Source organism: Eucalyptus grandis, chromosome 6, assembly GCF_016545825.1.
Source record: "Eucalyptus grandis isolate ANBG69807.140 chromosome 6, ASM1654582v1, whole genome shotgun sequence".
Lineage (NCBI taxonomy): Eukaryota > Viridiplantae > Streptophyta > Magnoliopsida > Myrtales > Myrtaceae > Eucalyptus > Eucalyptus grandis.
The window spans coordinates 10,497,375-10,511,994 of NC_052617.1; the positions used below are offsets into that span (position 1 = coordinate 10,497,375).

The 14,620-nt window shown below is 40.0% G+C and overlaps 1 long non-coding RNA gene and 1 pseudogene across 1 annotated transcript; one reads left to right on the forward strand and one right to left on the reverse strand.

Annotated features, from left to right (window-relative positions):
- Positions 1 to 1,096: 1,096 nt before the first annotated feature.
- Positions 1,097 to 14,620, reverse strand: part of LOC104448263 — a 69,841-nt pseudogene continuing 56,317 nt past the window's right edge.
- Positions 3,759 to 6,020, forward strand: LOC104451401. Its single transcript, XR_005552136.1, has 2 exons — positions 3,759 to 5,354; positions 5,595 to 6,020. It is a non-coding gene; the product is annotated as an uncharacterized LOC104451401 (long non-coding RNA).

Consider the following 14,620-nt stretch of genomic DNA (forward strand, 5'->3'; position numbering starts at 1 on the left):
TATTGAAATATGGATATCCTAACTCATAAGATGCGGATTGGCTTCCTTATTGATGAACGGGTTTAGCAATGGTGGATGCTGTTATTTGTTTGAGAGTAACGCTATACATTAACCCCAAAGAAGATATACAAAAAATTTATATAATATATGATGGAGCATGCAATCTTTACTTGTAAATTGATAACCAGAAGACGTGATATAAAGATAGTATCTGGACATACATGAAGAGACTAGAGGACGATATTACATTATGGTCACTGCAAGAAAGAATCCAATAAAACATTAGCAGAATCTACCGCGGGAGTTACTCAGCAAGGAGGCTGCAGAAGGGAGCAAGAGGACGACTATTAGGTGAAATGTCCCTCAAGCTGCTCCTTTGTCACCGACTAGTCTCGAATTGGTGGTATGGTTATTGCCATGACAAGAGCGGTTAACATCACAAACTTCACTATCTAGGGATTGAGTTAAAATGTGTGTTTGGCACTTTTGGTGCTCTTATACTTAATAATAAATATGTTACTTATTTTATCAACTAATCTACCGAACAATATGCTAATATTAGTTTATATACTCTTTTTTTTTTGCTATAACTTGGAATAAGAGACAATAACAGTATAAATTCATCACATAAATCTTTTTGTTTAATTTTTTTCATTTATTGGTTATTCTTTTAGCAATTACCGAATAACATCATTCAAAACATGTAGTGCCATATCTATTTTTTTTTTTTTCGCAATTAGTTTAAGCCACTGTGCATATTAACATACATGATTTCACCGCAAAACAAGTAAACATGTATTTGAATAAATTGAAAAAAAAAATGATAGAAAAATTGCTCTTCTATTAACAACATTTACCAGGTAATACAAATTAAAAATAAGTACTAATTTTTTTAATGCGTATTAAACATTTTAAATACCATATCATTTCATTTTACACATAAAATGCATAAACATTTAGAGAAGAAGGAAGATAAGAAAATCCTTAAACAAAAGAGCATCTCTATCCTTCATATGATAGAAAGTAAACATCAAATTTTAGATAGTCCTACTGTAAATACTTATATTGCAAGAACATTCATAAAAATAGACCATAATGAAAGACTAAACAATAATACAACGATTGATTTATATGAAGTGTCAGTATAACATTATGCAAAAATTTTATACATGTTACGTGGGCTCATATCAAATAAATGGAATTTGAAGAAGCAAATTTCTGAATCTGTGCAACCTACGGGTCTTTATTTACTACACATTCTACAAAAATATGCAGTCATAAGCTACAATCTAATGGAATCACCTACCAATATACAAAGTTCTATTCACATAATAGGAAATGTTTTCTAGCAATCGGATGGCCTAGAATATTTTGGGGGCAGAGATGGACACCTCTCATTCATATGAGGGTATAGGTCCATTGTATTGTATCCTGGCAGCTCCATTCGATACCTACCTCGTATTTGACAAAATGGAAGCTCGACGTCATCCCCATCATTGCACCACTTCGGCAAGCGGCTTGAATTATTCTCGAAGAACTTTAGTGAGTAAGCATCTTTTATCTGCATAGAAGGGCAAACTAGATTATAGTTCTCTCAATCTTTGAAGAAAGCAACATCCATCTCTAGATAGTAAGTTCAAGCAATTAGTGTCAGAAAGATAACCCAACTAGGGTCAATCAGATTGCACTTACAGTGAACTCTGTAACTTGAATGGAGCTAGAAATTGGATCAAAGAGTCCTGCTGCTTTGTACATTTCAAGAACAAATGCTACACACGAGGCAGACTTCCCATCGCTGTATACCCAATCGTCTTGCTCTGGAATTGTCAGCAGTTCAGCAAAAGATGAGCCCCTAATTTCAGTTTCCACTAATAGATCAGGAAGATCCAAGCCCTGTATGCAACCCAATCGTAAGGTGGCCATTAAGTAAAGTAAGTATAATTACAACCATATAATATGTGTTAACTAAATGTCATTCCAGAGACATTAGATTCTAGTTACACCTCAGTGTGCAAAACAAAATGCATAAAATCACACGGACAATTGCCAATTGAATGGGATTCGCTTGTTGAGTGCTTCATTCCACATGTTCGCAGCATAGGCTGGTTGCATTTGGTTCCATACCGTCATAACAGAAGCAACCTACAATAATACAATGCTTTCTATAAAACAAGTGAACCATACTCCCATCACGCAAATAAAGCACCCCACATGGCAAGCATATTACATGCATCGTTAGTCAGGCTGATAGCAACTCTTAAGAAAAGACGAACAAAGTCTACTATTTTGCTGCCTTAGTATCATATAGAAGGCCATAAAAAAAAATGAATATTTGTCAAACCAAGTGTCAGATTCTATTCCATAATGTTAGCATTTAATAGAGTCACATGCTAATCTGCTATTTGGCAAGATCACTGTTCAGGTTTTAGCCTTTTGTTTTGCTCAGTTGAATTCATTCAAAATCATGGTGTGATTGTCTGATTCCAACTAGACCTTGTTGTTAGGATCTAACACATGGCATCATTATATTTCAGGCCTATCAAAGTACGGGTAAATTGCTGTTCAGCAGTCAGCTTAAGAAGCAGAAACTATTTTGTATCCAGCATCTAAGAATCTCAAGGCATCTACAGATATACCTTGGAAGTAACACAAGGCCTTAGTGTTAGAAAAATTGTCTTAAGACAAACTGAATGCACCCACAAAAAAAAATTATAAACACATATGCACATGTACAATCTCTGTACCACGTGAGCATCCAATGGCGGTGGATAATTTGCATCGATAGTGTCTATCCAGCTAAAAAGCATGTTGTGATAACCATATGGTTTCCCATTCATACTCTCTGCATACTCCCATGCAGCAGTCTCATTAAATTTGGCTGGCATATCAGGATGCAGTGGAAGCAATGCAATGTGGGGATTTGAGTCATCTTTGTTAAGCTCAAACTCCCACCATTCATCCCATGGTAGCACAGCAATGACATCTTCTCCCTGGAATGATACAAACAAAACAATAATTGCATTATGTCCTACACTATGTTGGACTTCTGCAGCACCTGAATCCTTTACCAACACAAAGGAACAGAGCATGTAGCAATAACCCAAATGTGACCTTAAATTTGTTAATCAAGGTCTGCCTCAAGTAAAGGACATCATTTCATCAAATTCTAACCATAATCATCATCAGTAAGTTGTCGTGTCACGTGTAAAGATGGTCTTGAAGTTCAGTAGAAAAAAGTTCGGGCTGAGGCCGCGGTCCTGGAGCGAGTCGAGTTCCAAGTGGACGGGGGATGTTGAGGGGGAGGACTTGTATCAACTTGAAGCTTGATGTGCTTCTTTCTTCATGTTGGTTTTTGGCACTTGGACATTTTGACTCTCAGTCACTGTAATAGTCGATTGTGTAGATGGCAATTCTATCTCGTAGGGAGAAAGGTTTGGTGACAATCTGCCAAATGTGCCGAGTAATATACATTTGATTATATTTTTCATAATTATTGTACAGTGAATTTGATTTATGACGCAAATTTGAATGACCATATCACCAGGAATTTCTAATATTTGAACTTTAGGTTCGCACGAAATGCAAAAACTGAATAATTCTGTTTTGGGTTATAGTCACATACTCGGGATAAGAATTTTAAGATAGTAAATAAGCAACAAAATCCTAGGAGTGTGCTATAGTGAAGATCATCTCATGATTTTATAATACACCTTAGTGTTTTGCACATCTCAAATTAGGAATTAGGGGGAAAAAAAGGTGATTGGTTCTATTGGACCTTACCAGAACGACGTCCAATCCTCGAATCTCAAAATTGAGAACCAGTCCTCATGGTTCAGTTTCCGATTCCACTTTGAAATCAGACCGGATCAGGAGCCGATCATCCCAACCAGACGCCTGCAGCTGCAGAGCCACTTGCCCTAATCGCTTGACTGAAAAGCCCCTCTCAAAGACCCCCGCCCGCCCACGCCATCCTATCGACAGCCTCTTGTAAATTTAATCAAGACGGCTCCCGGCAGAGTCGCGGAGGCGATGGCCATGGGAATCTCCACCGCACAGAACGCTCCCTTGGGGCCGTACTGTCCCTCCTCTCTCTCCTTTGTTGCGGTCCCGCTCCCGGTTCCTGCTCAGGGGGTCGCCCGGTACTCGTTTGCTCTGGGTCAGAGCCGAGACGGTTCCAAGGCCTCTGCTTTTCTTTCGATACAGTCTCTGTTATGAGAAGTTCCGTTTGGCTGTTTGTTTTCGCTGTACCTGTAGCTGATTGGATCGCTAAAAGGCCAGTGTTTGGTGTTTCTGTGCATAAAGTCCGTGTCTTTGTGTGAATGTGTGTGTTCGGCACTGGCACTTGGGTGTTTGCTGGGTTATCATCTCATAGTTGCCGTTGTTGTGCTTTCGCGGTTGCAACTTTGGCGGAAATTGTTGCTAGTTCACTCGTGCGCGCGCGCGTATTGTAGTTTTGTGGCGATTTTTGGCCTGGAAATTTTAGGATGACAGGACAGTGTGGTTCTTGCTGTGCTGTTGGATTTGAGGTTCTCGGGGCGAAGTAGATGTATGTGGGAGGAAATTGCGGATCTGCGTTCTCTTTCTCGTATCCACACTGCAAGTTGGCTTGTGCAATCTTGAGTGAAATGCTAGAGTATTCAAAGTATTTTAGGCAGGCAGGAGAACTTTTGAGGACATGCTTGGAGCAGTCATCCCAGTGGATTGGTAATTAAGTTGTTTCTTTTTTATAACTATAACCCAGCTGCTTTGATAGTCAAGCAAAAGAAGAAAATAAGAAAATTGAAGGGACCTAATAAGAGAAGGAAAATCTGGATGGCCGGTGGTAGGGATTTTTCTGCTCAAGAAAACAACACATGCATATCAGGAACACAGATCATAAATACGGAAAATATTGCTGGCTTTTGTACAGATTGGCAGTATTGGCAGTTATGTATTAATATATTTGCATTGGTGACTAGAGGCTCCGCAATCTAACTTGCCTGCGAAGTCAATGTGCTCAAACCACCCAATTGAGGACAAACTCAGGAGAAGAATGGCTCTGAGAAAGAGTGAGGAAGTATGGACCAATCTCAAAGCTCACTCTCTTTGGCAAACCAACGGTGTTCATTCATGGACCATCAGCAAACAAGTTTATATTCTATGGAGACAGCAGCATGCTTGCCAACAAGTAGCCATCATCCATCCGCGTGATCTTGGGAGACTTTGTTTGAACTCAGTGACCAAGATCACAGACATGTGAGAGAGTCCATCATGTCGTTCTTGAGACCAGAATTGCTGAAGCAATACATGGGAAAAATAGTTGAAGAGTCCGGAAGCACATCCAGTTGCACTGGCAGGGAACGGAAAAAGTTGCGGTATGTCAATATTCTGTGGACTCTCACTGTTGCTTTGATCTGTTTGAGATAAATCAAGACATATTAGATTTTAAGATATACATGGTGTATGCACACAGTAGTCTCGTATGACTGGGGTCCACACTTGTATTGCCTCCACATGTTTCGACTGTGAGAATGAATGCATATACTGGGAGTATGCACAATCTCTTCAATAAATGAAAGAAGAGTGAATAACTAGAATATTTTGATATTCTATAGGCATCGCCCCTGATGAAAATCCTTACATTCAACATCATATGCTCTCTTCTCTTTGGTATGGAGGAAGGAGCTGAAAGAGAGAAATTCTTGGAAAACTTTCAAGAAATGGTAGAGGAAATGTGGTTCATACTAGTGAACTTGCCATTCACGTGCTACAATTGGAGCCTCTATGCAAGCTCCAGGGTCCAAGATATGTTGAAGGAACTTGTACAAGAGAAGAAGGTGAAACTAGCACAGCACGCTGCAACCCCTCATCAGGACTTAATCATGTGCTTCTGAAGTAAGCACAATGAAGAAAATGAACAAGTTGTGACTGATAAGGAAATTCTGCACATCACGCTTGTCATGATTGCTAGACATGATACCTCATCCGTACTTATAACTTTTGTGCTGCGTCTTCTATACAAAAATCCTACTATTTATAAAGCAGTTCCTCAAGGTAAAGATCCTTTAATCCCGGCATCTTTTCAGATTTGTCGAATTTGCATAAGGATTCCTGTAGCCCAAAGAAGTAGGAAAATTGAAACAAAACGAACTTGTTCAAACCTAGTTCACTCTTGAACTATGACCCAAGCTACGTAAGGATAATGAATGATCTTTATCTTGCTGATGGATGACGGATGGCTTGACAAATGAAAGAAAAGTCAATACATAAATTTGTCTGAGTTTCCAAAGACATATGTCAACTTTAATAACAAAGCTCAGAAGCATGTTCCTTCCCCCTTATTGCAACTATTAATAAGCTTGTTTTGCTATTGTTAAACAAGAAGAGATAGCAAAAAGCAAGACTTCGGGAGAATCTTTAACTTGGGCAGACCTTGCCAGGATGAAGTAAACATGGAGAGTAGCGATGGAAACTCTAAGGATGGTCCTGCCTGTTTTTGGTGGCTTCAGGTTAGCTTTAAGGGATATTGACTATTGTGGGTACCTCAATCCTAAAGGCTGGCAAGCAAGGACGCAAATAACTTTTCCGATCTCTTCAAATGCTTGCTTGCACTATCTACTATTTATTCTCTTTATTTGGGAAACCAGTCCGTGAACATACATTTGGTATTTGATGCGTGATTTAGGTCTTTTGGGCATCGAACATGACACATATGGATGAGAGAATATTCCCGGAGCCGTCAAAGTTTGATCCCGCTAGATTTAAAAACCAAAAGTCAGCACAACCTTATGGCTTTATTCTTTTTGGAGGAGGGCCTCACGTATGCCCAGGAAGCGAATTTGCGAGGATCGAAACCCTTGTTCCAATCCATTATCTGGTCACTAAGTACTAGTGAGAGTTATGTTCAAATGATCATTACAGTAGGGACCCCTTGCCAGTACCAACTCAAGGACTACTGCTCTGGATTGTGCCAAAGATACAAGAATGAAGGACATTCTTTTCTTGACTATCCAGAACTTTCAGGGTGCCACCTTCACAGGACTTAGCTAAATCAAACATCCCCATGGTGACAATAAAGTTAAGACACCATAAACGCACGAAAGAAGCCAATGGTTTGAGAAGCTTTTCTGGATAGCATAACCAAGATCATTCTACCAATGATGTATGTTTTCAACTTGCATGATGCTCTATGCATGTTGTCGGTACAAATTTGACAGTTCGCTCGACTCCCCTCTATCCATGTAATCTTCCTTATCTTAGCCCTTCCGGAAACTATCAACACTTTCTATATTACTTAAAATAAATGGGGATTGAACAGAAAAGGGAATACGTGGCTTCTGTCGTAAATTCTTCCATTGGTGTTTCCATTTTCGTTGGGTTAGTCTGAATCTATTCTAATTTTCTTTTCTTCTTTCTTGCTTTTTACCTAACATAGCAAAATATTCCAAAAAAAGAAAAAGAAAAAAAAAGATGAATAGAGCATCCACATATGAAAAGAAGATTCAATTTTATAGATAATTCATCTTAAAGTGAGGTTGAGAGTACAATTTATACAATTTCTCTTTTACCCTATGAAATTATGAGATTTTGGGATCAATACCAACTATTTCAAAAGCTTAGATTATTAGATAAATATATGGTTTAATAAAGCAATATGATTTTTATTTGACTCAATTTCCTTATACTTAAAATAAATGAATTCATTATATGTGTTATAACTTAGCTATAAACTCTTAAAATTTCTCTATATTTCTCAAACTAAGTAAATTCGTTTGTTTGATGAAACTTTTTGAATGCACTCAATGGAATTACTTGGATAAAATGAGTATGCTTTAGTAAGCAATACTCAATTTATTAAGAACATATATCTTTAGAGTGGAACTAATTTAGATAGCGGCGTAAGCTGTATTTTAAAATCTTGAATATACGTCAGGTCAATAAGTAGAGGAGACGTCAACCAGATAGCAATGTACGTGACCAGAGAATTGAGCAATGATCCGCAAGTGATGCTTGTGATTTATTTTTTCAACTTTACCCTTTTCTTCGATTATCATTTTACCACTCAGAGAGAAGCAACGCCGTGGCCTTGGTGAGCACCGACGACCCTCGAGCTGCCATTTCAACGCTTCCCTGATTGACGAGAACCAAAAAGGCAAAATCTCTCTGAAAAGCACAGCACGGAGAGAGACTCGGGATAGAGAGAGAAGGGGCGAGAAGAGAGAGAGAAAGGAAGAGCGACGACGGTGGATTGCGGCCCGTCGAAAGGTCCAGCCCAGCCACGCGAGAAATCTCTATTTCTCACGAATTTGGGATTTTTGTTTTAAAAGTCAAATTCATTGATCTATTGAGGGTTTTGCTTCACCAGCGACAATTTGGCCAAAATCCAACGATATTTTGATTCCCCCACATCTCCTTGAGTTTACAGGATTTCGAGTTGGAGTCACGGTTCAAGAGAAACGAACTCTCCACATCCGCTCTGCACCGCACGTGATCAGTGCGCGCCACCTGACTTCTTGGTGAAGCCACTTTTCGAGGCAGCAACCTATCGAATCTAGTAATTCTAGAATTATTTATTTTCTCGAGAAGGTAGTCGGCAATTTCCAAGTTGTGCTTGAGTTGATTGGGACTTTCTCGTGGCAATCTATCTTTTGGATCGTTGAATGGCTTATGGCTTTAGTACCTGTGGATGCTATCATTTGCTCGATAATAGTGCTATGCGCACTAAGAAAATATACAATATGCCAAATGATCGGGTGCGCTCTTTTTGTTTGTAGGTTGATAATCAAGTATGCTGCCAGTTGAAGATATGGCCTGGAAATTCGTGATTAGGCTGCCGCCCAAGAAATGGCGTTGTCCTCACTGCCTGAAGGAGTACTCGGGAAGAGTTGCAAGAGTGAAAAATCACTTTCTCAAAATTCCAGACAAAGGGATTCCCTTTTCCACAAAAGTGCCAGAGCACATAAGCAAGCTAAGGCAGTGGTTACATGATGAGGTGGCTTTCGTACTTGCGGTACCTTTTATTCGCTTGAGAATAATGCTATGCACACTAGAAAGATACACAAAGATTGGGATGTTATATGATGGGGTGCCTTCTATCTGCTTGTAGGTTCTAAACAAAGATGATATTGCCTGGGAATTCGTCAATAAACTGGGGAACAACCAATGGCGTTGTCACTAGTGCAGTGGAGAATTCTTTGGAAACGTTACAGGAGTGAAAGGTCACTTGCTTGGAGTGTCAAATGAGCGGACTTCCATTTGTGAAGAAGTGCCGGACCACGTAAGAAAGCTAATGCAGTAATTACTCGATGAGGTGGCTGAAGAAGAGAGTAGAGAAGCAATTGGTCAATCGTCCACTGAACTGACATGCCGATTCTAGCTGAGTTGGCTGAAGAAGGGTGCAGAGAGGTGGCTGAAGGAGAGAGCAGAGAAGCCAACAATCAATTTTCCATGGAACCGCAATCACGTGGCATGCCGACACATGCTGAAGGGGCTGAAAGAGAGCAGAGAGGTGGCTGAAGGAGAGAACAGAGAAAACAATAATCAATTATCCACAGAGTCACCGTGCCTTTACTCTTACCAGAATTCCTCGTGCATATGGAATCACTAGAGCGTCAGTTTCATCAGATTTCAACGTGGTAGATGGAATCACTTCAGATTGGCCGCTATATTCACGAGACTGCTCTATTCTTTCCGGCTCTTTGGCAGAGAGTCTTGTTGAATCTCGTCATGTAAATGTACTGGATAATCAAACAAGGCGATCATCATTACAGAATGATTCATCCCTTAATGTGGACCGTACAAATCTTTTGCAGGATTGTAGTCAAGCGGGTGTAGCGGAAGTGGTTCCTGTACTCAGCAATATAAGCCTGACCAACACTGTCCGGAATCCTGATCAGCTTCGCCCAAGATGTGAGAAGGAATATGGGATTGATGCACGTTCATTTTCTTCACAAACTCCAATGGACAGGGTTCCTTCTATTGCCTCACAGCTTACAACTGACTCTCCCATTATTGAGGCAATTGATTTGCAAGTTGCAGAGTTGGCGACAAATACAGCAGGCACATTATCATCACAAGGTGTGTCTGGATTAATCTAAATTGTTACTATCTTCCCGTTAGATCTTTAAATGACCCCAGACAAAATCTAACATATGATTCCTTTTAAAACAAAATACGAACCGGGGTTGTCCAATCAGGAACGTGCCAAGCATCATTGCAAATTCCCTATTTCTGATATCACTTCCTTTTTGTTGCACCTTTTGTTTTTCAAAATATTTAACTTTTGCGGCTAGTTATTTTTATTGCAGATATTTTGTGTGATCAGGTTCTAGATGTTGTTTTACCTATGGCTTGGTTTAAAAGTCCAATTGTTGATTGATCTTACATGAATATTTTATTACAACCAGCTTTGTTGCCCACTCAACGTCAAAGTGTTCTGCATCAATCCATTGATCTCAGGACCACGCATGAGAATGCAACCATGTCATCATCATCGGCATGGAAAAATCAATTAGTCACAAGTCACCCACAAGATCCAATGGTGTGGATCCATGTATCCCATCATCCTCACGAGCTCCGAATAATGCTCTTCCACCGCCTCAGATTCCACCTTGTGGAACAGGCCTTGTAGGCCCATCATCATTATCGGGTATATGGTTATTTACTCAAATTAATCCTTATGTATCACCATGTTATGTTATCGACTAGCAAAAATGCTGTTATGAGACTCTGACGGATGGAATTTTTAAATTGCAGAATTAGATATGAACGAGAATGCACCAATGAGGAGTCATCCAAACCCAGGAAACAACTTTGAAGAGAATGGATCTTTGAAAAGAAAACTAGAACTACTCTATGGCAGAGTAGCTGGCATAAGGGATGAGTTAGAATTTGCTGCATCTCTATAGGTAAAGAAGCAGAGAAGGGAAGTTGAGAATTGGTTGCTGGATGTGGAGAATTTTATTAAATGATTATACCGAAGCAACAAGGAAGCGTTGTTTGTCAATACATCAGAATAAACTGAAGCAAAAAGCAGAAGACCTTCTGAGACAAGGCAAATTCCCAAAAGGAGTATTTGAGGCCAGAGAGACCAAATTCAATAAATTTTCAGAAGTAAAGATGAGGGGAGAGGCATTTCAGAGAAATACTACAAACATTTTGGACTACCTAGGAGGGAATCAAGTATCCCGATTAGGCATATGTGGAATGGGGGGAGTCGTCATTGAAAAAGCAAACTATGACAATGTGTTGTGGATCACTGTTTCACAAGATTCCAACCCACAAAGGTTGTAGGGTGACATTTGGGAGGCACTAGGTTTGGGCACACTACATGTAAAGGATGTGAGAAAACGAGCAGCAATGTTGTCCGGTTGTTTAACCAAAAGGAAGTCTACGGTAATCCTCGATGACATGTGGAAATATTTTAATCTTGAATAGGTGGAAAAACCTGTTAGAGCAGACAAATTTAAGTTGGTTATAACCACTTGATCCTTTGATGTATGCTGCCAAATGCAATGGCCAAAGATGATAAAAATTGAACCTCTATCTCAAAAAGAAGCAGAGAGATTATTTATGCAGGAGCTTGGATCCGAAGTGGCACTTAATTTGGAAACTGAAGTAGTTGTGAAGTCCATTGTTAAAGAATGTGCAGGCTTGCCACTTGGAGTCATCACGATGGCAGCAAGCATGCAAGGAGTGACCGATGTATTTAAATGGGAGGACTGCTTGGTGAATTTGAAAGAATCAGATATGGGGCAAATAGATATGGAAAAGGTCTTGATAAAACTAAAATTCAATTATGATTGCCTTGGTAATCCTGAAGTTCAACAATGTTTCTTATCTTGTGCACTTTAGTCAGAAGATCGACGGATTGATAATTTAGAGTTGATAGAATTCTTTATTGACCAAGGATTGATTGGTGGATTGAATTTGAGGGAGAGACAATATAATAGAGGGTTGACCTTTCTGAACAGACTGGGAAATGTTTGCCTATTGGAAGATCATGGGATAGCAATGACAATGCACGATTTGATTAGAGACATGGCATTGCACATCATGAGCGCGACTTCCATTGTAGAAGCAAGAAAGGGGTTGACAAGGATTCCGCCTGAGGAATTATGGATGGATGCTTTGGAGAAAGTTCCTCTGATGGAGAATCACTTTATAGAATTCCCATTGAACATGTCACCAAATTGCCCTACACCATCAACTCTTCTATTGGATTATGGCTTGTCCTGTGATGCAATCATCCCTAGTTCTTTCTTCAAAAAATTATGGGGGTTAAAGGTTTTCAATCTGAGTGGATGTGATCTAAGAGAACTTCCAAATTCCATCTGAGACTTGGTAAACTTGAGAGCAGTATTGCTTGAAGACTGTAGGAAATTGTGCCATATTCCTTAGCTAGGGAAGCTCACATCTTTAAGAAAGTTGGACATTAGCGGCTGTGAGAGTCTTGAAGCGCTCGAGGGTCTGTTGGTGAACTTGAGATACCTTGACCTAACCAGTACATGTATAAGGAGATTTCCCAAAGGAACACGGGGGGTGGGGTTTGCTAAACTTGCAATATCTTAAAGCTCTGGCAGTAAATGGAGAAGACATTACAAATTTGTGGGCATTGGAGACACTTGAATGTTGTTTTGAAAATGTGGATGGTTTCAATAAGGGTGTGATGGTTATTAAGCAGATTAGCCCTCGCTATTATGAGCTCAAAGTAGATCAAGAAGAATTAAAGGGTTATGTGGAAGTGATGCAGCCACATTGAAGACCGGCTCTCTCGACCAAGAAGATCGGCCCTCATTAAAGCTCGATGAAACCAAGAAGCCATAATGACATCTTGAGTCCATCCCAGAAGCTTGAAAGACACCTTGGAAGCTCGCGTGACGCTTTTACTAGTTTATAGTTTCCATGCCCTTTACTATATCTCCTATTTTCAATGCTTCGTTTTTATTTCTCCTAGTTTTCAACGCTTTGTCTTTATTTCTCCTAGTTTCAACGTTATTTTTTTATTTCTTTGATGATATAAGCCAATCCCTTGTAGAAGACAGACAACTTTTGATGAATTTTGATGAATGAAAAGCTTTGCTTGAAGCAAGTATCATGAACCTTGTAGAGTTTATACCTTGAAAACCTAGAAGAGTTTTCACTCCGTCCTTAAAGAGTCGGAGCTTTCGAAATCTTCATCCTTGAAGAGTTGCAGTCATCGATCTAGAAGAATCGGTGCCCCCCTCAACTTCCTTGGAGGCCTAGAAGAGCAACCAACGAAGTTCCTATCTTTTCCTGTTCTGTTCGTTACTTCCAACCCAATTTCGATTATCCTACAGTGCTTATTTCAGAAAACCCAAAACACAGAAATTGTAGATCCAAAAGTCTTTGTTCATTTGGCTTTGGAATCAGGTCGATCTGATCTGTATCGACAAAGATACGACTGTTCTCCTGAGCTTGCGCAGTGCTGAAATTACTGTTCGTCCCGTTTCTTGTGTGCGAGTCACTCTCCTGATCCTATTGTTTGAGAAAGCCTCCCCTAGGCTTGCATCAGGAAGTGAGTGATGATGCTAGATTTGGGAATTGTGAGAGGAGGGTTGACATTGGTGAGTGGAGTCATGCTATTGTGAGCATGGGAGGGGAAAGCAGTGGCATTTGTATTTTGATGCCCCAAGATGTGCTGACATTGGCAAGGAGAAGATGCGACGGTACAACAAATTTGACTGACATGGGTCCTCTTGAAAACCTTGAGGAGCTAAATATAGTAAGTTGGAAAAACTTATGGGTGCTCTGTGGAGGACAAGATGAAGAAATAATTGGCATCCATGACTCCCCCGCTCCAGCGCTTATCCCTCTCCTCTTCCAAAGCCTTAGGGAGCTGGTGATATGGGACTATCCGAAACTGAAGTATCTCTTTGGGCATGGGTCTGCATGGTACCTTCCACTTCTATGATCCATTAATTATCTTTTTTTTTAAGGAAATGCTGGAGATAACAACAGCAGTTACAGCACCACCACCACAACCGTCCCCAGCTTTCCCTAGTCTAGAAAAGATCGTAATTAAGAGCTGTATAAAAATGACGAGAGTGGTGGAATCTGAGTGGCTGCCCCACTACTCTAATCTAAGAGTTCTCTCCGTATATTTTTGCTTGAACATGGAGGAGATAATTGGAGGTCATCCCCATACATGCCATTTGAAGAGATTTCTCACAAATCTCTTACAGTAGGATGTTGCGGTAACATGAGAAAGCTGTTTCCTCATGAGTTGCTAATCTATCTTCGAAACCTTGAAAGTATTTGGGTTAATTGCTGCAGAGGAATGGCAGAGATGATAAGCAGAGCAGGACAAGGCCAAGAAGGAAGCATAATGACTCTTGTAAACAACACCCTTCATCCTTCCTGTCTTCAATTTCTCTCCCAAAGCTGAAGCGCTTGTACCTACACAATCTATCCCAGCTGAAGAGCATATGCGAAGTCCCAATAAGCTGCAATTCCATGGATTATACAGGGGTGTACACATGCCCAAAACTGAACAGGATTCCTTTGCAATAGTGATTTTGTGATGATATTGAGCACCTTTCCACGTAGTGATGTGGAAAGTGAGGAAAAGTGGAAGACACTGATATGGGATGATCCCAATTCTCAGGCTATTCTTCAACCT